The sequence below is a fragment of the Enhydra lutris genome, unplaced genomic scaffold (genome assembly GCF_002288905.1).
Source record: "Enhydra lutris kenyoni isolate GAN:26980312 unplaced genomic scaffold, ASM228890v2 scaffoldscaffold25, whole genome shotgun sequence".
NCBI classification, from domain to species: domain Eukaryota; kingdom Metazoa; phylum Chordata; class Mammalia; order Carnivora; family Mustelidae; genus Enhydra; species Enhydra lutris.
Genome location: NW_019154109.1, coordinates 16,692,470 through 16,719,764, shown reverse-complemented (window position 1 = coordinate 16,719,764; position 27,295 = coordinate 16,692,470).

Sequence of the window (27,295 nt, the reverse complement as noted above, 5' to 3'; positions counted from 1 at the left end):
AGCCTCATTTAGGAAAGAATGACCAAGAGGATCTCTAGGGCTTCTCTGTTATTTGGAAAAATCCATACTTCTATCTCTTCTGCTCCTTCAGTTATCTATTTAATGCTTGCCATGAAAAAAAAAATTGAGAGGAGCTTACTACTTTATAATTGAGATGGTCACTAGATAGATAATAAATGGAAATGTGGATAGTTAATAGGCCTTGGAAAGTAATATGTTGATCAAAGGGCCTTACCTTGTTTTAGCTATAGTATAATTAAAAAATTATATTTCTAAATATTCTTATATTTTATACTTTTTATATTTTATTTTTTCCCATTTACCAGAGATTACTCTAATGATGTCAAATGACTTAATTTTTTTTTTTAAGAGAGAGAGTGTGAGAGCAGAGCATAAACAAGGGGGGAGTGGGACGGGGAGAAGCAGGCTTCCCGCCTAACAGGAGCCCTATACAGGGCTCCATCCCAAGATCCTGGGTTCATGGCCGGAGCCAAAGGTAGATGCTTAAGGACAGAGCTGCCCAGGCACCGCTGTCAGATTATTTTTAAAAAGATAATAACAATTAATAATAAGGTAAACCTGAATGCAAAATATATTCACTTTATTTCACTTTGATTTTTAAATCATAAAAACACCATTTAAGGATCAGAACACTTTTTTCCTCTTCTTCAGAGGCTTACAATACTTTTAAAAAACTATCAAAGGTCACATCGATATTTAGCAGAGTGTCTGACATACCACAAGGTGTCTTATTTCGGATTATGAGATAAGCCATCCACATGACAAGAATTCTGGTGAAAACATTTTATTTGAGAGAGCAAGAAACAATGGTAGGGGTATTTACAATAATGGAAGCAGTCATCAAAGGATATCGTATTCAGTCAACATCTGTAGTGGTTGACCAGAATTTAAACTCAGAGGGAAACTTCAAGAAATATTGTAAATTAGATTGTGTCAGAAGTATCCCACTGGATGGATGAAGAAGCTAACTTGTATACATCAGTCCCTTTCGATCAACAGTTGAGGATTATCCCAGGGCTGTTCATTTCCAGGCACTTAATGTCTGCCATGAGCTGACAGTGGTCTTCAATAGATGGCAAAAGCCCTGGGACACAGAGAAAAAGACACTAGCGGCTGGAAATCTGCTAAAGCATGTTGACATTTGTGAGGGGTTTGAGTCTGGTACTATCAGCCTCTGGTATGGTGGAACTTTTGCTTTTTTCAGATCCATTTGTGGTCCATATTAAGTTCCCTCCATATTAATTACACAGCCAGGAGAGTTAACTCCTTCCTTTGCCTTTTTTTTTTTTTTTTTTTACTTTTTTACTGGTATAACAATCCACTGCATTCCTAGCAGAAGCCATAATTTTAGGTTTAGTAAAATCCTTACTGTACCTGTTGTTGAACTGTTTCTCTCATTGGAAACAGGACTTCTAGACCAGTTTTGATTAAAGTTGAGGTGACAGGAAGAACAAATTCCCCAGGTGAGCCACTGGCATTAATGGTGAGAGGAGCCATTTTAATTTCCACTCCTTGGTTCCCAGACACATGTGTTCTGTTGTTGAGAATACATATGATGGTTCAAGCACATACTGCTTCTCATAGGTTACCAAGTCAGTCCCATACTAGGTCATTTTAACCTTTATCCTTAGGAGGTGTCTTCATCAGCCCAGGCTGCTGTAACAAAATACCATAGACTGGGTGGCCTGAACAACAGACATTAATCATAGTTCTAGAAGCTGGGAAGTCTGAGTTCTAGAGGTAGGATCCCAAGATGATAAATCAGACACTAGGATGAGCCCTCAGATAATTTTCTGGCTAAGGCATTATAAGCAAGAGAGGCCCACTTATACTCAGAATATGTTTTGATTCCAATAAATATGTATGCCTTCACCCTCTCTGATGGAAGGGCTATGATACAATCAGCCTGTTAATACTTAGTGGGTTGGTCCAGGATCACAGGCTTAGTCTCTATATGTTTCCTAGGGTTTGGACATTCAGTAACATTTGTAACTACGTACGTTCTTGTGATAGGAAACTCAGTGTTGTTAGATCCATAAATAGCCTCTTTTTTCTGCCACTATGGCTACTCCATTCATGAGTAACGGTGCCATCACTAGGGTATTAGTGTTAGATCAGGTTTTGTATCCAGAAGCTTTAGAAATAGCTGGAAATCATATTTTCTCCAGTGAATGATTCTCTGATAAATGGCTACAGGTTCCTTTGGGTGAAATATCTGGGAAATTTCTGCTCTGTACTCTTCCTATGGTGTTATGGGGTCTTTCTTCAGGATGATCTTCCCTCTACTTAATTTGAAGAGTTCAAGGTTTGAAATTAGGTTAAGTCTGGAAACTTGCTAAGGTGCCATGATTTCTTATTTAGTTGGCATTTGCTTTAGGTTATATAGGTCAATATGTATTCTTGTTGGGTGCCCATCTATTTTGCCACTAGGAACACCAAGGTATATTAATCACAATATACAAATTATTGGGAGTCATTGTTCCTAGCTTCCTTTATGCTTCTTATAACAATATGTCCACCTTCCTTCTGAAAATAAAATGTCACCACTTGGCTTCTGCTATTGTAGAATCCCATTATACAAAGTAATTTGAATTCATCAATTTAAAGTTCTATAACAACACTCCTACCATCAACCTTGGCTTCTCAGGGACGCTGTAGCCCCTGTAGCACAGCCATTATTATATACTTTATGGAAAAGAATGTCTCTAGTGCTTCTCAGGAAACATAGTTATCTGTTCCCTGGTCTTATGTAATACACTCATAATGACATATTTACCTCATTGAGCCTTTTGATTTCTTTTTTAATACTCTTAACAAGTTAATATTATAATTTTTACTTCATTAATTGTAAGCCATTGATTTTTCCATGTGTCAAGTAGCAATTTCAGTTGCGAATTAGTACTAGCTCCAGGCATACTTATCAGTGTGTAAAATCCTGAGACACAGGAGTATGCCTTATCAAGAAATTCTCTAACTTTGACTTTGTTAAAGACTTAGATAAGTAACTCGTAAAGAGTTGTGTATTTTGAAGTATCCAATCCTGTGTAATTGATGCAAAAGAATGCCATTACAGTGAAAAGATGAGTTCTAGAAGGAGGGAAATAGAAATGCACATACCCAATAAAGTCTCATGTTCAGAACATATAAATCAATGAAGAAAAAAACAAACAACAACAACAACAACAAAAAATAGGCAAAGGACTTGAATGGAAATTTCACATTGTTGATTTTACAATGGTTAATAGTCATGAAAAGGTTATTAATTTCATCACATATTAGGGAAATTAAAAATAAAACCAAAATATAGTACTGATTTCTACTTACCAAGATTGCTTAAATAAAAGTTTCAGATAAGACCAAATGTATGTCAAGGATGGGGAGCAACCAAGACTATCACGCGTTGCTGGTGGGAATAACATTGGTTCAAAAAAAAAAAAAAAAAGATAAAGGAATTCTTATCTATTCCTCTTCCTCCCCTTTCTCATCCAGAGCCCTCAAAATCCATTCCTAGGCATGGTCTGTTGGCTCTAGAAACTCAACAGAAATGTAAAGTTCTATTTTATTGCTATCACACTGTAAAATAACAAAAATCCAACCAAGTAAATTTTAAAGATCTAACTAGCTTTATTAATTGATTCATGATTCGGGCAGCATCCTGTCTAACAAGTAGAGGGGAGTTTCAAAGGACTACAGAAAATGAAAGGTTTTTAAAGGAAGTAAGGGAGTGGAAAAAAAGAGAATTGTTAGCAAATAATCCACTGTTTTAGACAAGGTCACCCTACTAAGGGGAAAGGAAGAAATCTATCAGTAAATTTTTTAATGCTGACCAGGAAATTCCCATGTTAAAGGTTACTTTTCTGGGGGGACTGAAATTGCAGTTAGGTTAGATATTAAGCCCCGGTTTACTAATTTGGTTTACTGACACCATTTGAGACCTATGGCTTTTTGTAACAACAGTTGAGTTCTGGAACTGGTCATTCAGGCCAATCGGCTTACCAGTTGCAGGAGATAAAGAGTCTTATATGCTATCATAAAGGCTTTGTGACATTTACACCACACACTAATATGACTGTGGGGGTGATTTACACCTTAATTTTCTTTTTTCAGGGCATTAATGATACTTAAAGTACTAAACAACCAACTACACATTCTTATAATTACCACTGCCAGCTTAAAATTTCTTAAATATGAGAAATATTACCTCTATCTGTTAAATCTAATAATTTCTGGTGTAATTTTCACCATATTACCATACTGCAGAACACTTGAGATTCTTAGTAGTTATAAAATTATAAGGGAGATGAACCACCAGAGACTGTGGACTCTGAAAATCTGAGGGTTTTGTTGGGGTGAGAGATTGGGTGAGCCTGGTGGTGGGTATTATGAAGGGCACGTATTTCATGGAGCACTGGGTGTGGTGCATAAACAATGAATTCTGGAACGCTGAAAAGAAATTAAAAAAAAAAATAAAAATAAAAAAATAATTATAGCATGCTAGAGATCCTATGATCTTGGGATATTCATTAACAATACCACCCTTTTTGTCATTAGGCTGGTAAATTATTCAACTTTATAGGATGATATGTGGGAACAACTTGGCAGGTTCAAGAAATGTAAGTTATGGAGTATGTAATTGATACAAGAAGGAAAAAATAGACAATTCGAGACAATAAAGTATTTATTATTAAGCCAACAGACACAAATGACTGAAATTTACTCCTGTAGGGGGACACTGGGAAACAGTTTAAAAATACACCATTCAGAATCATCTTTTCAGAGAAAATGGAGGAAGAGGATATATAGCTATTTATACATATACATACACACACATGCTATATATATTATGTTATATAATATATACTATATATATATATATATATATATATATATATATATATATATATTTTCTTATTAGCCTTTGCTTGAAAACCCCCAGGGGTGGTAATACTAGTACTTTTAAGCTTCCCCCACCTCACAAAAGCAATGTGGCTTTCCACAGTGTTCATAAATAACTTAGGCACAGAGATGCAGATAATGACAACTAAATGGTGTTGTATCTAATTCGAAATAACCTTTTGCATACATGGCCCACTGCTACTTATAAACTGACTTGCATGGAAAAAAATGTGTTTCTTTATAAAAATACCATATAAGATATATTTTTCTTTAAAACATCTATCCTGGGGTGCCTGGCTGGCTCAGTCGGTGGAGCATGTGACTCTTGATCTTGGAGTTGTAAGTTTGAGCCCCAAGTTAGGTGTAGAGATTACCTAAAAATAGAATCTTTAGGGACACCTGTGTGGTTAAAGGTCAGACTCTTGATTTCAGCTCAAGTCATGATCTCTGGATTGAGATCAAGCTCCATTTGGGGCTCTGCACTGGGTGTGGAGCCTACTTGAGATTTTCTCCCTCTCCCTCTGCTCCTCCCACCTCTAAAAAAATTTTTTTAAAAAATTAAAAATAAAATCTTTAAAAACAACGAAGAATCTATTCTCAAAGATTATTTCTTGTTGAATTTAAGTGGTGGGTAGGTAGACAGATGTATCTATCTTACAGTTTTTGTGAAGAATATACATATAAGGAGTACCTGGGTGGCACAGTTGGTTAAGCATCCAACTCTTGGTTTGGGGTAAGGTCATGATCCTAGGGTCATGAGACTAAGCCCATGTCAGGCTCCATGCTCATCAGGGAGTCGGCTTCAGACTCTTTCTCCCTCTCCCTCTGCCCCTACCCACATGTTCTCTTTCTAAAATAAATAAATAAATAAATAAATCTTTAAAGAAAATATTTTAAAAAAGAATATATAAATATGTAATCTTAGAAAACAATACAATTTTCAATAATCATTATTTTTAAGGAGATATATTTACCTATAAAATTATAAAAGTATTACACTTGTAATTACAATGTAGACATTGAATACAATTTCTGAGCTTTTTTTTTTTTTTTTAAGATTTTACTCATTTGACAGAGAGAACACAAGTAGGCAGAGCAGCAGGCAGAGAGAAAGGAAGAAGCAGGGTCCCTGCTGAGCAAAGAGCCCAATGTGGGGCTCGATCCCAGGGCCCCGAGATCAGGACCCGAGCCGAAGGCAGAGGCTCAACCCAATGAGCCACCCAGGCGCCCCTCTGAGATTTCTTTTACAAAGATTTACAACACACACAAATATTAAATATTTGTAGATACTTTGTTCTAATCTTTATTTTCTTTGTATTGAAGTAAAATTAGAATAAAATTTCATTCTCATTAAGAATTAGATACATTAAAAAGAAGCACTTACTATATCTGAACTTTTAATTATATCAATTATATTAAAATTTCTCGGAGCTAACAGAAAAGAAAGAGGAAACTAAAACTTTTCTAACCCTTGCCACGTGTCAGAAGTCTTACAATACATTATGGCATTTAAAAACACACTTTCTAAATCCTAGGCACTTCCTTTTGTTTCAAATTTCAGTCTTTAAGATACAATATCTGGGAACATTTTGAAGATAAACACACAGGCAATTGAATGATTGTGACTCTTTTTTACACAGTGGAGCCATCTTTCAAAGATTTTATTTTAAAATGTCTTCTTTATTGATGTCCTTAAGCATTTCAGTTCTTGTAAGGTTTAGATGCTTATTTTAAAAAATGAAGAAATGCTGTTATTTGACCTTGAGTTTATTCTACTGCTGCAATAGACAAATATCATTTTTAGAAGCCTTAATACTTTTTAAGGCAAAATGACCTTGGGACAAATCTTATGAATGTTCACATTTCTTTTTCTTTTTTTTTTTTTTCTGGATGTTCATATTTCTACTGTCACGCTCATCTACCAGATAATGTTGACTTCCAAGGAATTCATACAAAAAAATCATAAACGTGATATGTTACTCTGATATCTTCTACTATATAGGATTTGTATTGCAATTTAATGAAGAAAAATAATTTCTTAGACTCCATTTCTGTATATTACTTATTGTTATATATTTCAGTCCTCTCCAAAGATATATGCATGTTTCCTGAATATACAATTATTAGCTTTCTGTGTAAAGTTTTCAGAGAGGAAAGAGTAATAGTGTAGGAAAATTTATAAATATACATATACTATATATCTTATGTATATATATATGTTAATGTTTTTAAGACGGAGAGATTTCTATAGAAAAGACAAATCTTGACTATATGAAAAGATTTTAGTCTTTCAATATATTCTAGAGTTAAAATATTAGAGAATTTGTTGTTAAACTTTTCTTGACATGAGTCAAATTTTTATTTTTTGTTGAATCTCCTTGGATAATCATTACCTACACACATATGTAATACAATAAATATATATACAAATATTTCATATATATATAATTTATATATACATACAACAAATGGCTATTACCATCTTGTGAGGATACTGATTCACTAATCAGAGGTCTGTGTTCACATCCATGTCCTTCATGACCTCTAACATTCTTTGATATTTGATTCTGAGTAGGATCTGACTAGGAAGAATTCATAAGATATTTGAAAACAGAAGGGAGGCAAAGTCCTTCTGGCTGTGGGCAACTCCAGCAATGTCAATGACAGTGGCCCCAGTATCATTTTTCATAAGACCAAAGCAGTGTTACCAATAACAGCAGTGGCTCAAACAGCAGTAATTTTAATTTCATGAGTCTAGCCTAAGGGGAAGTAGCAGCATCTTATATTCTGGATAACATCATGTTCCCACTTTTGCCCCTTTGTGACCATTTTTTAAATTAAATTTCCCTCATTTTTCTTGACACTGACTAAACAGGGAAGTTGAGGAAAATTTTAATGGTTGCTTTAAAAGAATAAAGTCTTTCTTTCCTTCCTTTCTTTCCTTCCTTCCTCCTTTCCTTCTAAGTTGGGTGAATATCATATATATGTTTCATATATATGATTTCATATATATGGCATATATATATGTATACACATACACACACATATATGCTAGGAAACATACTAGCATTCAAAGAAACAAAATGAACAATATGTGGTCCATTTTTTCTAAGTACATAGTCTATATTGAGAAACAGTTCCTAATCTAGATACTTTTCACACAATTACATAACAAATATCATAGTGGGTATAGAAGTAAAATGATAAATGAAGAAATAATGGAACAGATTCATAGGTGAGTACTAGAAATAAATCTGAAAGAACAAATTCAATTCACAATTAACTGGGCAGTGTACTATTATTTTTATATTGTTTTTCAGATCTCTGTTTTGCCTAGCAATACTGAAAGATAGGCATAAAAGAAATATTCTTGTGGAGGTTCAGGTTTATAATATTAATATGAGTCACTCATCTCTACCTTTATGACAGGTGTTACTGATCTTTGTCATTCTCTAAATGTTCTTACTGCCTATTCCCTTCAATATGACAAAACAGTCATTTAAATGAAATTTTTGTATGGACAAATTTTTACAATGGTATATCTAAATACACATTATATGTACATACAAAATATATACATGTATTATATATACATATATAATGTGCTATATGTGTGTTTGTGTATAAATTATGATATCACATTTTCTTCTCTTTAAAGCTATGCCACTTTTTGCTCGCATTACTATGATGAAACTTAAAAAAATATATATTTTAGTATACCTTTTTTAGTGTTACTTTACTCAAAAAAACCTTTAAAATAACTATTTTTTTTCTTTTTATATATTAGTTTTAAACAAAAATTTTTAGAAAAATATTTCCACTTAGTTTTGTTTTAATAAAAGTAATCTACTTTATTTTTTAGATCAGTTTTAATTAACAGAAAGATTGAGCAGAAAATACAGAGTTTATGTAAGAATGCTATATTAAGTTTTGGGCCATCTATCAAACTGAAGTTGGTTTCAAGTGTTCTATATACAATTCAGGGCAGGATTTCTCAATGTTGACACTGTTGATGTTTTGGACCAGATAATTTTTGTTGTAGGCAGCCGTCCTGTGCAGTGGAGAACATTTAACAACATTTCTGGCCTCTAACAACTCTAGAGTAGAGTGTATCACCCCCTTCCAAGTTGTGACAACAAATTATATCTGCAGACATTGCCAAATATCCCCTGGGGAGCAGAATCATCCCTGTTTGAGAATTACTAATTTAGAAAATTGTTGTAAATTGCAACAACTTATAATGAATTCTAAAACTACAGATTATATATATTAGGAGATCCTGATTTAAATAAATGCAAATATATATACTATTTCTCTAATATGTTATCCTCATGTAAAGTATTATTAATACAAATTAAATTTAATGTATAAACCAAGAAGTTTTGTCTTTGAATAATACATCGTTTCTTCTGGAAAAATGTTCATTCTATTGTATGCATGTCAATTCATTTCAAATTCATTAGGAAATCCTTTCAGAACAGAAATGAAATGCCTGGGATCTCCAATTTGATATCCAAATTACTTTTAAGGGTTTGTCTATAATTGGAACCTACAAATCTCAAGCAACCATTTTAATAGCTTATTGATAAACTCACATTGAGTCAAAATACACCTTAAATTCTAATGATTCTCTACCTTTACCCAATTTGGTCAACCAAAATGAGACAAAAGGCAATTTAAAAAAGCTTCCAATAACATAATACATCAGCTTGTTCTGTTTTCTCAAACCTTCTTTACTGTCTCTAACATTTCTGCATCAATAAGCTCGTCCTCCTATAAGTATGTACATGTCAATGAATTAATAGGCAAAAAATTAAAAATAATCATTCATGTACATAATAAATGGATATTTATTAAATTGAAATAAGTGGATTTAAATTAAGAAATGATGAGAATCTATACCTTAAGATCTGAACAACCACTCTTACAAATCCTACCAGAGAAAACCCAAAGAGTAATATGTATCTTGAGATAAAAGTTAAGCAAGCAGGGGTCCCTGGGTGGCTCAGCCGGTTAAGCTCCCAACTCGATTTCTGCTCAGGTCATGATCTCAGGGTCATGATCTCAAGTTTAAAGGATTGGCTCTGTGCTCAATGAGGACTATGTTTCTCTCCCTATCCTTCTGCCCCTCCCCCCCTGCTCACACCCTCTCTTTCTCTAAAGTAAATAAAGGAATCTTAAACAAAAACAAAAAAAGTAAGCAAGTATACTAGAAAACTATTTTTCAAACTGTAGTAGTGAACCATAATAAGCAGGACTGAATGAATGAAAAATCATTGCCTGAGCTAGAGTTTAGCTGTGCACCTGCTATCAAAGCAAATTCTACTTGTTCCTGTCCTTGCTTCTTGATTGTCTTTGTTCTGCTACTTCCATCAGCCAGAAAGATCAGAAAACAAACAAAAAGGTCCAGCCAAAGAGGCAAAACAATATATGAAAATTCACTTGATTATAAGCTGCCTTTCCAACGCACTAAAGACTGACTCCTTAAGAAATGTGTCATTGTCATGAATATTTTCCTATTTATTTCCCTATGTTTAGGAATAATTGTTTTTTTTTTTTAAGATAAAGTTTATACAGTGTTATGTTAGTATAGCTGTTCCAGGCTTGTTATGGTTGCTATTTTCATGATATATCTTTCCCATCCTGGTAACATAAAATTTGCTTGATTAAATTTTGAATAAAGTGTTAAAGAAAAAAATTTAAAAAGAAGAACATGAATTTGAGTAAAAAATAATGTCTTTAGAGATTTAGAACAGAATGAGTTGTAAAAGATTCTGGACATTACAGGTAAAAGGATTACTTTGGAAAACAAATAGGCAATAAAAAGGAAGGATTTTTATTCAGGAGGGCAAGAAGGGGTCTCTCAATCAAGCATAAGCACAATTGTCTAGTTTACTTTAGAGGTGTCATAGAGGTATGCCTGGTGGCTGAGTCAGTTAACCATCTGCCTTCGGCGCAGGTCATGATCTGAGGGTCCTGGGATTGAGTCCTGTATCAGGCTCCTTGCTCAGTGGGAAGTCTCTCTCTCTCTCTCCTCTCTCTCTCTCCTGCTCCCCTTGCTGCACTCTCTCTGACAAATAAATAAATAAATACATACATACATACAATAAAAAAAAAAAGAAGTGCCAAAAATATACGTCATGACAGGACCAAAGAAGGGGCATCCTGATGTGTGCAGTATTAAATGAAGGCAGAACAGGGAAATATATGGGAATGGTACACTTTACACACAGTGTCAGGAACAGAAGCCATTGCACAGCATGTTAATAACTGACTTACTTCTCTTACAGCTGTGGTGACATAAAGTACACTCATCAAAAGCAGGGGTTTTGTATCCTATACATCTTATTTCTAACAGCTAGTATGGTATTCAATGCTTACTACATATGGGATGTAACTAAAATTGAGATTGTAGAAAAAGAAAGGAAGAAGAAAGGTATAAGAGAGAAAATACATTAAATATAAAATTATATACATGTACAAACATTTCTAAAGGAAAAAAAGTATGAGCTTTTTAAACATTTTATACAGGTGATCCATGAAAATGACTATTTATGTGACAAAAATATTTAATCTTTCTGGGCTTAAGTTTCTTTATCAGTAAAATGAAGAGACTTGGACTGGATGATCTTTAAATTTTCTTCAGCTCGAAAGCATTCTGTCTCCATGATTCATTTTCAACATCCCACTTGAATGATTCTGAAATTTAATTATCTTTAGTAAAGTTTTTTTCTCCACAAAAGACAAATTTCTGTGTATTCATGACTAACCTAAAAAGTTGTGTGAATGAATGAGCACTCTGGATAAGTTCTGGAAACCTAATGTGCAGTGCTGTGATTATAGTCAACAATACTGAATAATACACTTCAAAGCTGCTAAGAGACTGGATCTCCAACGTTCTCAACACAAATTGAAATTATAATTATGTGATGTGACGGAGGTGTTAGCTAATGCTATGGTGGTCATCAGAACTGCAACATATAAGTGTATCAAATCAACACTTTGTACACCTTAAACTTACACAGCGATATGTTTCAATGATATTTTGATAAAAATAATTCCATTTACAATAGCATCAAAAGGAATAAATACTTAGGAATAAATTTAATCATGGAGGGAAAAGACTTATACACTGAACAGTATAAAACATTGCCAAAAGACGTTAAGAAGACACCAATAAATGGAAAGGCATCTTGTGTTCAAGAATTGGAAGATGTAATAATCTTAAGTTATAGATACTACCCATAGTGATCTACAAATTTAATGCAATCCTTATCAAAATCCCAATGACTTTTTTTTTTTTTTTTTTTGCAGAAATAGAAATAGAATAAAAAAAGATTCACTCAAATTCACATAGAATCTCAAGGGAGTATTCAGAAAAAAAAACCAATTTTGAAAAAGTTGATATCTCACATTCATGATTTCAAAACTTATTGCAAAGTTACAGTTATCAAAATACTGTGGTACTGGCATAAACACAGACATCTAGACCAATACAATAGAATAAAAAACCCAGAAAAAAGCCTTTGCATATAGAGTCTAATGATTTTTGACAAGGTACCAAGACCATTCAGTGGGGAAAGAATGGTCTTTTAAACAAAAGGTGTTGGGGAAACTGAAAATCCACATGCAAAAGAAGTAAGTTGACCCATATCTGATACCACATACAAAAATCAACTCAAAATAGATCAAAAGCCTAAATATATGAATTGAAACATACAAGAAAACGTAGGGAAGATGCTTCATGAATTTGAATTTCAATGATTCCTTGAATAGGACTCCAAAAGCACAGCCAACAAAAGGAAACATGGATAAATTGGACTACATTAAAAACAAAACAAAACAAAACAAAACCTCCATGCATTAAAGGACAATCAATAAAGTAACAAGGTAACCTATGGAAAGGAAGAAAATATTTGCAAATCATATATTTGATAAGATGTTAATATCCAGGATAGATAAAGAACTCCTGTAAATCTCCTGCAAATCTACAAAATAAACAACTGGTTTCTAAAACAGGCAAAGAACTTCAATAAACATTTCTATAAAGAAAATACACAAATTGTGAACAAACATGCAAAGATACTCAACATCACCTATGATTAGGGAAATGCAAATCAAAACCACAAGAGAACACCTCACCCCCATTAGCAGAGCTACTATAAAACAAACACAAAAACCAAAAACCAAGAATCAAAAAACCCAGGACCAATAAAATCTTTAAAAAACAAACAAAACCCAGAACCCCAGAAAATATCAGGTGTTGTGGAGAATGTGGAGAAATTGGAACCTTTGTGTCCTGTTGGTGGGAATGTGTGACGGTCTAGTTGTTATGGAAAACAGTATAATCCTTCCTTAAAAACTTAGAGTTAGAAATACTATATGCCTAGCAATTCCACTTCTGAATATATACCCCAAAGAATTAACAGTGGGCTCTCAAAGAGATATTTCTACAACTGTGTAGCGGGTAGCACTATTCACAACAGCTGAAAGGTGAAAGCAACCCAAGTGTTTATCGATGGCTGAATGGTTAAGCAAGATGTGGTATACACCATAGAATAGTATCCAGCCTTAAAAAGCAAGGAAATTCTGACACATGCTACAACATAGGTGAACCTGAATTTATGATGAGTGAAACAAAGCCAGTAACAAAAAGATAAATACTGACCACTAATGATTTGGCTAATATGTTATGAAGCCACTGTGTGAACTCACCCTTCAAATGGGAAAAGTGATTGACTAGATCAGCATGGGAGTAAGAAAGTAGAATGGTGGTTGCCAGGGACTAGCTAAAGGAGAGAATAGTGAATAGTTTAATGGGTAATGAATTTTAGCTTTGCATAATAAATAGAGTTATTGAAATTGGTTGCACAATAATGTGAATGAATTTAATGCTATTGAACTGTGTACTTAAAAATGGTTCAGGTGTTAAATTTTGTGTTCTGTGTATTTTGCCACCATTAAAAATATTCTTTAAAGACTTAATTTTAAAAAGAAAGTTGTGTGAATATTTTTTCTACCTTTTCCTATTAGTTTCACAAATTTTTATCAAATCCAAACATAATTAAAATGAGTGAGATATTTTCTACTTACACATTTGTGCAAATGACAATCTGCTCACTGTTCTCCTGCCCTTTTTCTAATTTATGCCTTGAAAAAATATGTGATAACTGAAGTTGAGGATAAATTTTGCTGATTTGTTCAGTTTTCTCATTGCAAGCCTGAGTTCATGTAGTGGGGAGAGGCACAAACACTGGTAGGATATGTTGGCTCATTTATTTTGTTGAGCACGGTGAAAACGCTGGAGGCTCATCAGCCAGGACAGAACTGAGACTGGACAATCCAGTCACCTGGAGGTTCAAAGAGCATCAAAGGCAAAGCATTCTCTCATGTCTTGGGTTGACAGTTGAAACACATGATACAGACTCCCTGGAGAAACTGTGGTTCCAGCTGAAACTCCTCAAAAGACTTCACTGAGTAGAAGAGAGAATTTAGATCCCTCTCAGTACTTTCACTTGACTTGTGTTATAGATAAAGTTTTTTACTGATCAACTTCTTGGGTAAGGACTAGGTAGCTCTGTCCTTCCTCTTCATCTGTACTTTCGTATGAGTTTTTGGTCTTGAAAACAGCACCACTAGCATCTGGTTTGATTTTTCTTTCTTAAGATGCAAGGTGCTTTCTCACTACTTGGCTGTAATACCCGCTCATCTACTTCCTGCTCATCTACTTAAAAGTAGATGGCTTTGGTGGAGGTTGCATGGTTGCTGACGGGACATTCCCCTCTGTGAACTTGCCACCTGACTCTGCAAGATGAAGAGCTCCAGGAGTCAATGAAAAGACCCAACAAAATAATTTTTAACATTAAATCTCTAATATTGTTTCCACTTATAAGTTAATAGATTTTTTACTTGGCTGGATGTAAAAAACTTTCTCTCTGAGGTTTTCAAAGGAAAGAACTGCTAACGAGTAGTCCCTGTAGGGGACATGTTTTCTAGTAGGGTCTTCCCTCTTCTCATCTACCTCCCAGGGCCACTTTAGCGTCTTTAAATGAGTAATTAGCACTCTCCCTGCTGACTTGGAATGATGAAAATCTCAATGAAAGAAGGTCACAATTTCAGAACAGATCATATTAGTTTCTAACCTTTTCTGGGAAAAGATTTATTTTTTAATTTACACTAGCCTGTGAAGAAATTAATCACTCTCATTTCCATTGTGTGCACATCAGTATACAACAGGACTAAAAGAACATTAAATTCACAACTAATTTTCTTTGAATGGTGGCCCTTGTTCCAAAATTTAGCACACTCTCCGATTTTCAAAAATTAACTTAGAAACTTGTGTAAATAATATTAAATAAAACATCATATATGACTTTCTTATTATAGTTTTCTATGATTTCTTATTACAGTAAAATCTGTATTGGTTTTCATTAAACAGCATTTTTTTTTTTTTTTTTTAACAATTTTTATTTTATTTGACAGAGAGAGAGAGATCACAAGTAGGCAGAGAGGCAGAGAGAGGAGTAAGCAGGCTGCCTGCTGAGCAGAGAGCCTGATGCGGGGCTCGATCCCAGAACCCTGAAATCATGACCTGAGCCGAAGGCAGAGGCTTTAACCCACTGCGCCACCCAGGCGCCCCTAAACAGCATTTTTGTATACATTTAAGAATGTTACATTTATTGTATGTATTAAATATAAATCCAGAAATATATAAGATTGTCTTATATTATGAAACCAAAGATGATACAAAACCAATTTATTTGCTTGAAATGTATTAATATGTTAGCATACTTTCATCAAAAGTATCAGTAAAAGTACTAAGTACATCAGTACAAAAGTACAAAAGTACCTCAGTAAAAGTACTGAGCAACTTATTTACTCCTTCAATTACGTTTTCTTCCCAGTATTGATCACGTATAGAAATGTATGCTGAAAGAAAAATAAAATTGGTCTTTTGATAGTCAGCCAGGATTCTGTACAGTATCTTTCACTCACAAATCATAGAACATGTTTGTATTTTCATTTTTCTAACAAAAATTAATGATTACTATTTACTGACATATTTCTTATATATAATATGTATTTAATGTTTTTATAAAATATATACCAACACATATGTTAGGATTTTAGATTTCTGTGACATGTGATTATATAGTTTTTAATTGAGTCTTTTCTTAAACCAGTATAAATGTTAATTTTGTTTCAAGAAACTCTTAAAGCAATGGCTAAAATTAACAAGTCAGGAAATGACAGATGCTGGCGAGGATGCGGAGAAAGGGGAACCCTCCTACACTGTTGGTGGGAATGCAAGCTGGTGCAACCACTCTGGAAAACAGCATGGAGGTTCCTCAAAATGTTGAAAATAGAACTACCCTATGACCCAGCAATTGCACTGCTGGGTATTTACCCTAAAGATACAAACGTAGTGATCCGAAGGGGCACGTGCACCCGAATGTTTATAACAGCAATGTCTACAATAGCCAAACTATGGAAAGAACCTAGATGTCCATCAACAGATGAATGGATAAAGAAGATGTGGTATATATACACAATGGAATACTATGCAGCCATCAAAAGAAATGAAATCTTGCCATTTGCGACGACGTGGATGGAACTAGAGGGTATCATGCTTAGCGAAATAAGTCAATTGGAGAAAGACAACTATCATATGATCTCCCTGATATGAGGGAGAGGAGATGCAACATGGGGGGTTAAGGGGGTAGGAGAAGAATAAATGAAACAAGATGGGATTGGGAGGGAGACAAACCATAATTGACTCTTAATCTCACAAAACAAACTGAGGGTTAATGGGGGGAGGGGGGTTGGGGGGGTGGGATTATGGACATTGGGGAGGGTATGTGCTATGGTGAGTGCTGTGAAGTGTGTAAACCTGGCGATTCACAGACCTGTACCCCTGGGGATAAAAAGATATTATATGTTTAAAAAAATAAAATTTAAAAAAAAAAAAAAGAAAGAAATAGAACATGGCATTCAATTTAAAAAAAAAAAAAAGAAACTCTTAAAGCATGTAGTCTTACAACAACTAAAGAGGCGCATGTTATTTTCTTCATTTTACAGATATGGAGACTGATACGTTGAATTGTGAAGTAACTTAACCAAGATTATAACATGATAGAACTCAGCTCCAGAAGCTGCTTTTCTTCTCCATGTTGTCCTGCTTCTGTAAGCAAGAACGAAGAAACTTAAGGATACAGACAATAATCTTCTAGATAAAATACTAAGCAAACAAGAAGTTCTGGATGTGGGAAAATCATTATTACTTAAGTCAACTTAGCAAGTAATGTGAAAAGGAACTACAGATTGAACCCAGGTTCAAAATATAGACATTGTAAAGTACTTTAAGAAGATCTGATTTCAGCGTTATAGCAATGGAGGCTGGAGAGGGGAAACATTTTCTGCTCTTCGGCAGTAGGAAAGGAAATGTGACATTAGTTACATTTAATTAAAAAACAAAAGGACTATAAAGTTTGTTTGGTAAAATATTCAGCTATCCAGGTGTGACATGATGGTGGCTTTGCTCTTGGGTATTGCAGTGGAAAGGGAGGAAGTTAACAGATGTAAAATCTTGATGAGGTGGAATTTAGGGACAGTAAGTTGGATATAAGGTTGAAAGGTGATTCTGCCTTAGTACTTAGTGAAGGTAGCAAAGGGATGAGGGAGGAAAAACAAGCTGGGATAGCTGGGGAAATAATCTATTAAATAGTTTAACTTTATGTTGAATGAGGTATCTGGCTTGTATTTACTGAAGAGTTTAAGTATGTAGTTTGGGTAAGAGTGTCTCTCTTTGTACACACACACACACACACACACACACACACACACACACACACACACTATAGGCAAGGCACTGTTGTTTTAGGTCCAGTATTGCTATGGTAAAAATTTAAAGCAGACATTAAGAACTCATTCTTTGGCTAATTCAGATCTGAGCTCTAACCATAGGTAAGTTATTTTGGAAAGTTACTCAAATTCTCATCTGTATGCTGTTATGTTACTAAGGATGATATAGTGTTAAAAGTGAGAATTGAAATAGATGCTCTGTGTAAAGTACAAGATTTGGTATGATTTATATAGTGAATGATAGTGATATTATTATGATTATTATTTTATAGAAAAAAAAAAGCAGGGGTGCCTGGGTGGCTCAGTGGGTTAAAGCCTCTGCCTTCGGCTCAGGTCATGATCCCAGGGTCCTGGGATCGAGCCCCGCATCAGGCTCTCTGCCCAGCGGAGAGGCTGCTTCCTCCTCTCTCTTTCTCTGCCTTCCTCTCTGCCTACTTGCGATCTCTGTCTGTCAAATAAATAAATAAAATCTTAAAAAAAAAAAAGAACAAGAAAAAAACAGAAACAAAATTAAGGCTTAGCAAGTTACCAGATTCACGAAAAAGTTAGCTGCAAAGCAAATACTTGAGTCCTTTTCTGTCTGAAATCAGTGCATAAATTCTAACTATTGTTCAGTCTTGACAAATGGCAGTTTAAGATCAAAGATAATGCAAGCCCTTGGAATTAATACGATTGTTCAAAAATGAACTATAGAGTAAAAACTGAATAAATAAGGAGGACCCAGACAGAAACCCGAAGAAAAGCAAAATTTGGGAGGTGAGAGAAAGAAAATAAAATATAAGACAAATCAATGCGTATTCAACTATATATAAGAAAATCTAGATTCTTCATAGATTCTGAAACACAGAATGTTTCATGAAGAAGAATTATCAGTGTCAAAGGTGACTGAGATGACAAGATAATGTGAAGAATGTCCACTGGGCTTGACATTTTTGTCAAAGGGTCTCGACAATTTTGCAGAAAATACTAAAAGATATCAAAAATGTGTACAAAATGCTTTCTGAATAATAATGTAATACTTAAAAGCAATGGTGTCTATCATTTCAGAGACCAGGGTTTTTGTCAAGTAGGCAGTCTTTAATTATAATGAGAAGGAACACTTGAGAAATGATTGTGCCCATGTCTAAGAGCAAGTGCAACAACAATTTTATTCACAAAAGCATTAAAATGCTAATGTTTCATCCTTATTATAAAGCTTCTAATGAAAAACTGAAAATGAAGTAATAAGACTTCATTCCAATTATAATGACTGAAGCTAGAACGAGACAGTGATATCACTTTCCCAATTCAAGTTTCTACAAATTAATATTACACTTTTGTAGCCTTCTGCAGGAGTTGAGTAGCTTCACTTAATAACTTTCCAGTAATGTATTGTACATATTCAGAACCTCAGCTAACAATTTCACTACATTTAAACATTATTGTCAAAATACAGAACATTTTTAGAAAGTCCATTTATTAAATTATTTTCCAGGACTTACATGTGGTTAGAGATTGGTGTTCTTGAAGACAGATATTATTATTTATTTACCAAATTTTCACAGCTTTGTTAGTCTTAGTATATTTCTCTTTGTTTCTCCCTCAAAGTTTATTTACTCCTTACCCAAGGCTGTTAACTGTAGTTGAATATTGATTCTTTCTCACTAGACATTTAAATTCTAGATGAAATACTGTCCCTGTTTTATAGTCTTCTAGCTATGTTTCAGATATTTCTGTGAACCAGAGTCTGAAACTCTTCTTGTGAAGATAATTCAGTATAAAGTCTTTCAAAATCTATTTGGCAGACTTACTTCTGAATAACTATGATTAGACCAATGAAGACTGGTATGATGCAGTTGTTAAAAATTAAGTCAGATAACCATTATGAAAATAAATGTGATTTTTAGAACAGTTTTCGATTTGCAGAACCATTGAAAAGATAATACAGAGAGTTCCCTTCTGCCCCATACCCAGTTACTCCCATTAGTATCTTTTGTTAACATGGTACAGTTATTCTTAGACAACAATGATACATTATTATTAACAAAAGTTCATACTCAGTCAGATGTATTTGATTTTTACCTGTTGTTCATTTTCTGCTTGAGGAGATGCCTTCCAGGAAACTGTTACATTACATTGATCATCATGCTTCCCTAAGCTCTTCCTGACTGACTGACAGTTTCTCAGACTTTTGTTTTGTTTTGTTTTTGATAAACTTGGCAACTTTTAGGAATAGCAGTCAGGTATTTTACAGAATGTCCTAAATTGGCCTCTGTCTTATTTTTCTCCCATGATTATACTGAAGTTATGGGTTTGGGAGAGGAAGGCCATAAAGTGCCATTTTCATCATATATCACAGGTGTTTGCCAACAACATGACATCATTGTTGATGTTGACCTTGAGATAATGTTGTCGTATTTCTCCCTTGTAAATTTACTGTTTTATACCGCTCTTCCATGCTGTACTCTCTGTAAGGAAATTACTAGGAGCAGCCCAAACTTAAAGAAGTTAGGTCTGACCTTCTTGAATGTTGAATATCTACATCAGTTATTTGGAATTCTTCCATGGTACAATTTTGTTTTGTCTTTTCCATTCACTCATTCATTCATTTATCCATTTATTTATTTCATTTGTGATTTTACTTATTCATTTGCAAGAGAGAGACAGAGAGAGCACAAGCAGGGGGAGAGGCAGGAGTAGAGGCTGAGCTAGGAGCCTAATGCAGGGTTCAATCCCAGGACCCTGAGATTATGAGCTGAACCAAATGAAGATGCTTAACCATCTAAGCCACCCAAGTACCCCTCCATGTACTTATTTATTGAATCATTTACTTAGACAATATATGCTCATATGTATCTATTTAATATTTTGGATTATAATCTAATACTACTTAATTATTTCATGATTCAAGTTGTTCTAACTTTGGCCACTGGAAACTCCGTCAGAGTTGGTCCTTTGATCTCACTGGCATACATCACTGTAATTTAATATTTCCTCACATTCTGGTTTATGCTGTGTATTTTCTGTCACACTCCTATAATCACCCATTTTTCAAAAAGGAATGTCTCCTTTTATTGCAAAATGCTACTAGAAACCAAGATCTGAGTGTCAGGTGTTTTCATTCCTCTGGGCTTTTGTTGCTTCTAAGCCCTTTCAGGTGACAGAAGCAGTAAATATGCATGTGTGTGCTAACCTATTTACATACACATTCCTGTACATACTTCTAGATGTTACCACACATATCTTAATAATCTAAAACATAACTTTGCAAAGATATCCATTTGGTTAACCAAATGATAACCTATTAATACATGGATCATTCTAGCCTCCTACCTTTGTCTATAGATGCCTACTCCAACAGTGAGAAGCCAGTTTGCAACCATCCATCATCCATTTATTTTTTTAATTCAAGTATTTAGGCAGGGTTATCATAATTGATAGCCAGTACTCTCATGGAAAACAATTTGATAAACTAGGATACAGTGCTTCTGTATAATTTCTTTTAACTCTAGTCTCCTATACATCACTAATTTCCAAAGTTAATTAAGTCAGGACTTCTTTCTCTCATCCCCTTGCTGAGACTGTTTTGTATATATATTTATAATACAGTTAGAGTTTTTCCTCACATTCTGCATTCCATCTCGGGATCCCATGACCTCCTAAATGATTTTTTATACATAAAGAGTCACTCTTCAGTCAGTAAAATTGTATGGGTTTTGACAAATGCCTTCTGTCATGTATCCACTACTGCAATATCATGAGAATAGTGTTCCCACACTAAAATGTTTCCTGTGTTCATTTATTTAAACTTTCCCCCTCCCCTTGACTCTCTGTCAAACTCTGATCTTTTCTACATCTATTCTTTTGTCTTTTGCAAAATGTCATATAATTTGAATCATACAATAAGTATAACTCAGACTTACTTCTTTCACTTAGCTATATGTATTTGTTTTACCTATGTATTTTTGCAAACCAATGATTTTTTTCACTGAAGAATAATATCTTATTGTATGGATGTACGCAGGTTATCCATTCTTCTACCAAAGAGCATCTTGTTATTTTTCCAGTTTGGGGTGATTATAAATAAAGCTTCTTTAAATATTGACATGCATGTTTATGTGAGGAGGTAGGTTTTCAAAGCAGTGGATAAAGCTGATATTTTTCTTCAGAGATATTATAAGATAATGAAAACTTCAATAGAAACGAACTAAAAGAAATCCGTGCTTGAAAACAGCTCTTGGAATAGTTTTTTTTTTGTTTTGTTTTGTTTTTTTGTTTTTTTTTTTAAGCCAAGATTCACATAGTGGCTATGGGTGCCCTCAATGTACCTGAGGTAAGGGTGTTTGAGATCCAAGGAAGAAATACAAAAAAACAGGAGCAAGCCCAGGAAAAACCATGTGGTAATTCTTTAAGCACTATTGTATGAAACCACTGGATTTGATACTTCTCTCACTCCGTTGTTAAACAAAACAGAGCAAAACTAACAACACAAAAGGAGAGGAAAAAAAAGTCTAGATTTTGAATGGTAGCCAAAATTTGTGAATTACTTTCTAAAATAGTGCATGATCTTAATGGAAGGCAGGCAGATACCCAGAAAAAAGACCTTTTATGATGTGAAATATACTACACTACTTCCAGAGAGAACCTATCCTTTCATGAAAATTTTGTTCTTAGCAGTTTCAATTTTCCAAATAAAGCCTTTAGAAATGTTTGCCCTCAAAGTACATCCAGATATACCTACCTTTAAAGGGAGGTGCCCTCTAAGAGAAGACCTACACAAAGACAAAGAAAATAAACCACAGCTGACTATACTTAAAAAGAACTCTCTTTCATGCATAAGTTTATTAACAATTACATCCACGGTGGGGGGTGGGGTCTTTATAAGTCTGTAGTGTAAGCTGTGACAGTTGGGTTTTCTTTTTGTAATGCAAGTGCCTTGTTTAAGCTTTGATAGTGGAAACATCCACTTCAAAAAGACTCATCCATTTCACAGAGGCCTCTGCTTCACTAAAGGCTATATAAACATTTTGTCAGCCACACTACTAGATAAAGATTCATGCCACTTTCTCCCCCCACCACCCTGCCCCGAGGTTCCTTTGTTTTAGAGATCTTGGTTGATTTCTATAACTGACCATTTGGTCCACTGGGTTTTCCTCTTCCCATGTTTCAAATTCCTACTCTTGTGTTTTAAATTCACCAACAGTGAGCCTGTGAAACCCTAGGTCCTTACCCTTGACCCCAATAAACACAGAAACCCAGGTCAGTCTGTACATGTGATCTCTCTCTCTCTCTCTTTTCTCTCTCCCACCCCCCAAATTTCTCTCCACCTGTGACTTCAGTGTGTGTCCCCTGGTATGCCTTTTATTCTCCAGGGCTTATAAGAGACACACTTTTTTTTTCTTCAAAGTTTTCTAATGGATATGGCTGAAGGACATCTTGCAATCGTAAAAAGAACCACAAAGGTTATTTTAGTTGTAACACTGGCTAAGAAGGGGAAATGTCTGAGGGAAGCTCACTTATATTTAATTTTTTTTCTTCCAAATTGTCCAGGCATTTCTAATCCATAGCATTACTACAGATAGGTTCAGACCAGCACAAAACAATGTCTAATTAGATTTCTAAATAGTTTCAAAAGAATTTTTTACTTAGAAAAAGAAAGAGCTATCAAAAGTACTCAGAGAACCATAGATTTAAACGTGTACAATACAAAATAAAACTTCAGTTGCTACATTAAATAAGATAGCGCATGATTAAACACAAATTTTTTGATTTGTTGCAAACCTCCAAAAAATATTTCCAACATATTTAATGAAAAAATCTACATATAAATGCATCCTTGCAGCTCAAACCTGTGTTATTCATGTGTCAACTGCATAGGACATACTTGGAAAGGCAAAACTATGGAGACAGTAAAAAGATCATTGGTTGCCAGGGATGTGTGTGGGGTTGGGAGATGGAGATGAATAGGCAGAGCATAGAGGATGATAAGGGCAATGAAAACACTCTATATGACCTTATAATGATGGATATATGTCATTATACTTTTGTCCAAATCTATGGAATGCACAATATCGAGAGTGAACTGAATGTAAACTATGCACTTTGGGTGATTATGATCTGTCGACGTAATTGCATCCTCAGTAAAAAATACCCCATCTGGGGGATTGTTATTGATACTGGGGGATGCTCTGCAGATGCGAAAAATCTCTCTATCCTCCTCTCAATTTTGTTATAAATATAAAACTGCTTTTAAAAATAGTCTTAAAAATAAAACAAAACGTATATGTTTTTCTTCCAAATTCTTTGGACATTCTTGGTTATGTATATTTCTGTATAAATTTTTGAATCAGCATACAGTTTCAACAGAAATACACTCTGGATTATTAATTCATAACACATGAACCTATTGATTAGTTTGGGGGAAAATTCACTTCTTTCCAAGATAAATACTTCCAATCCATGAAAATATACTTTCTACATCAACAATAATATGATATGCAAGCAAATAAAATTATTTTCCCTTTCTATTTCTAATTGTATTTTATTTTTAGTTTATTTATTAATTTTTTGGTGGGAGGGTGGGGTAGAGGGAGAGAGAGAGAAAAAAATCTTAAGCAGGCTCCATACCTGATATGGAGTTCAATTTCACAACCCTGATATCATGCCCTGAGCTGAAATCAAGAGTCAGACACTTATGATTATCATAAGTAATCATGATATTCCTTATGCTCCATGCGTATTTGTGGAGCATAAGGAATAACACAGAGGACAAGAGGAGATGGAGAGGAGAAGGGAATTGGTGGAAATTGGAGGGGGAGACGAACTGTGAGCGACTGTGGACTCTGAGAAACAAACTGAGGGTTTTGGAGGGGCGAGGGGTGGGAGGTTGGGAGAGCCTGGTAGTGGGTATTATGGAGGCACATATTGCATGGAGCACTGGGTGTGGTGCATAAACGATGAATTCTGGAACACTGAAAAGAAATTTAAAAAATAAATAAAAATTAAAAAGAAAAGAGTCAGATACTTAACTGACTGAGCCACCTAGTCACTTTGTTATTTCTTATTTTGAGATTTATTGTTCCAATTTTTAAAAATAGACTTATTGAGATGTAAGTCAAAAATCATATAAACCACTTAAAGTGTACAACTCACTGATGTTTAGTGTAGTTACACATTTGTGAAACTATCACTTCAATCTAATTTTTGAATATTACATCATTAGCAGTCACTCCCCATTCCTTCCCATCTCCTACTCAGTCCTATGTAATCTAATCTACTTGGCCTATAGATTTGCCCATTCTACACATTTCCTATCAATGGAATGACAGAAAGTGTTCTTTTTGACTTCTTCTTTCATTTGAGTTGGTACTTTCATGGTTCATCTCTATTTGTCTGTCTCTACTTCATTTTTATAATTCCTAAATAATATTTCATCATATGATATACAACATCTTACTTTTCTATTCATCAGTTGCTGGAAGTGTGGGTTGTTTCCATTTTGGGGCTTTTATAAACAATGCTGCTATAGACTTTATGTGGGCACATTTTTAATTTCCTTTTATTATACAACTAGGAAGAGAACTCCTGTGTCTAGTAGAAAGTCTGTGTTTAAGAAATTTGTTATTCTGGGGCACCTGGGTGGCTCAGTTGGTTAAGGATCTGTCTTCAGTTCAGATCATGATCCCAGGGTCTTGGGATCTAGCCTTGCAAAGGGCTCATTACTCAGTGGGAAGTCTGCTTCTCCCTCTCCCTCTGCTGTTTCCCCTGCTTGTGCTCTCTCCCTCTCTCTTTTTCTCTGTAAAATAAATAAATAAAATCTTTAAAAAAAGAAGTTTGCCATTCTAATTTCCACAATTACTGTTATCATTTTCTATTCCTACTAGCAGTATATGTGGGTTCTAATTTCTCTACCTCCTCACCAAAGGTTGTTACTGTCATTTTGATTATAGCCATCCTAGTAGGTGCTGAGCAGCATTTGAGTGAGTGTTTTGATTTGTATTTCCTTAGTGATTAATTAACTTCTGATTTGGCCAATTATATATCTTTTTGGAGAAATAGCTTCTCAGATCCTTTGCCTGGTTTTTAAAAATTAGTTTGTCTTTTGAATACTGAGTTGCATGAATTCTTTATATATTCCTTTTTCCTTCATATATTCTTGATACAAATCCCTTAACATTATATAATTTGCAAGTATTTTCTTCCATTCTATGGGTTAGCATTTTAATTTTTTCATTGTATTATTGTACAAAACCTAGTTTTTTTTTTAAATTAACATATGGTGTATTATTTGCTTTAAGGATACAGGTCTGTGAATCACCAGCCTTACACAATTCATAGCACTCACCATAGCACATACCCTACAACCTAGTTTTGATAAGGGTTTTTTTGTTTGTTTTTTTGTTTGTTTGTTTTTGTTTTTTGTTTGTTGTGTTGTTTTGTTTATTATATTAAGGAATCATTGCCTAACCCAAGATCAGGAAGATATTCTCTTTTCTCATTTAAGACTTACATACTTTTAATTTACATTTTAGCTTCATAAGTTATTTTTAATTTATTTTTGTATATGGTGCATGGTAGGCCCAACTTCATTCTTTTGCAAAAACAAATACACTTATCTCAGAGCCATTTGTTAAAAAGACTACTTCCCCAATGACGTGTGTCGACATTCTTGTTGAATAGTAATTGGCCATTAGCAGGAGTTTATTTTGGACTCTTAGTTAATCTATACATCTATCCTTATGTCTTGATTACTATATCTTTATAGTAAATTGTGAATTTTTTTGTAATTTTTATACTAAATTTTAAAGTTAGGAAAGTTCTCTAACTTTTTTTCTTTTTCAAAATAGTTTTGTCTAATATAAGTCTCTTATCTTCCCATATAACTTTTAAGATTTGATTGTCAATTTCTACAAAAAAGTCAGGTCTGATTTCGATAGCAGTCAAACTAACTTTCAGAGTATCTTTACAGAATTCTAACTCACATCTGAGGTAACTTTACAGTAGCCAAAATCTTTGTTAACTACCATATTACTAAAATGCATAAATTAAGTATGCATATATTATGCTGGAAGTCATGGTTACGAAGTATTAGTTCCCCCACCGTCCCCAACAACAACAACAAAAAAAGCCAAAAACCCCAAACAAAAAACTTTAGTTCCATTTAAAACATATGAACAAATCTAATGGCCAGACAATAAATTTTAATATTTTCAAGTCTCTAGGTAGGACAAGTCCTAAGTTGCTTAATGAATATGGATGTTAACCAATCTTTAATTTAGAGTAGTAGGAATAGTGTTTCCATCCAATTTGAATAAGAAAATACCACAAAGTTCCATATCATTGTTAAAGAAGGCTGGTATTCTTCTTTTTTTTTTTTCCTTTTAAGATTTTTTTGTTTGTTTGTTTATTTGACAGATAGAGATCACAAGTAGGCAGAGAGGCAGGCAGAGAGAGGAAGGGAAGCAGGCTCCCTGCTGAGCCAGAGAGCCTAATGTGGGGCTCAATCCCAGGATCCTGGGATCATGACCTGAGCTGAAGA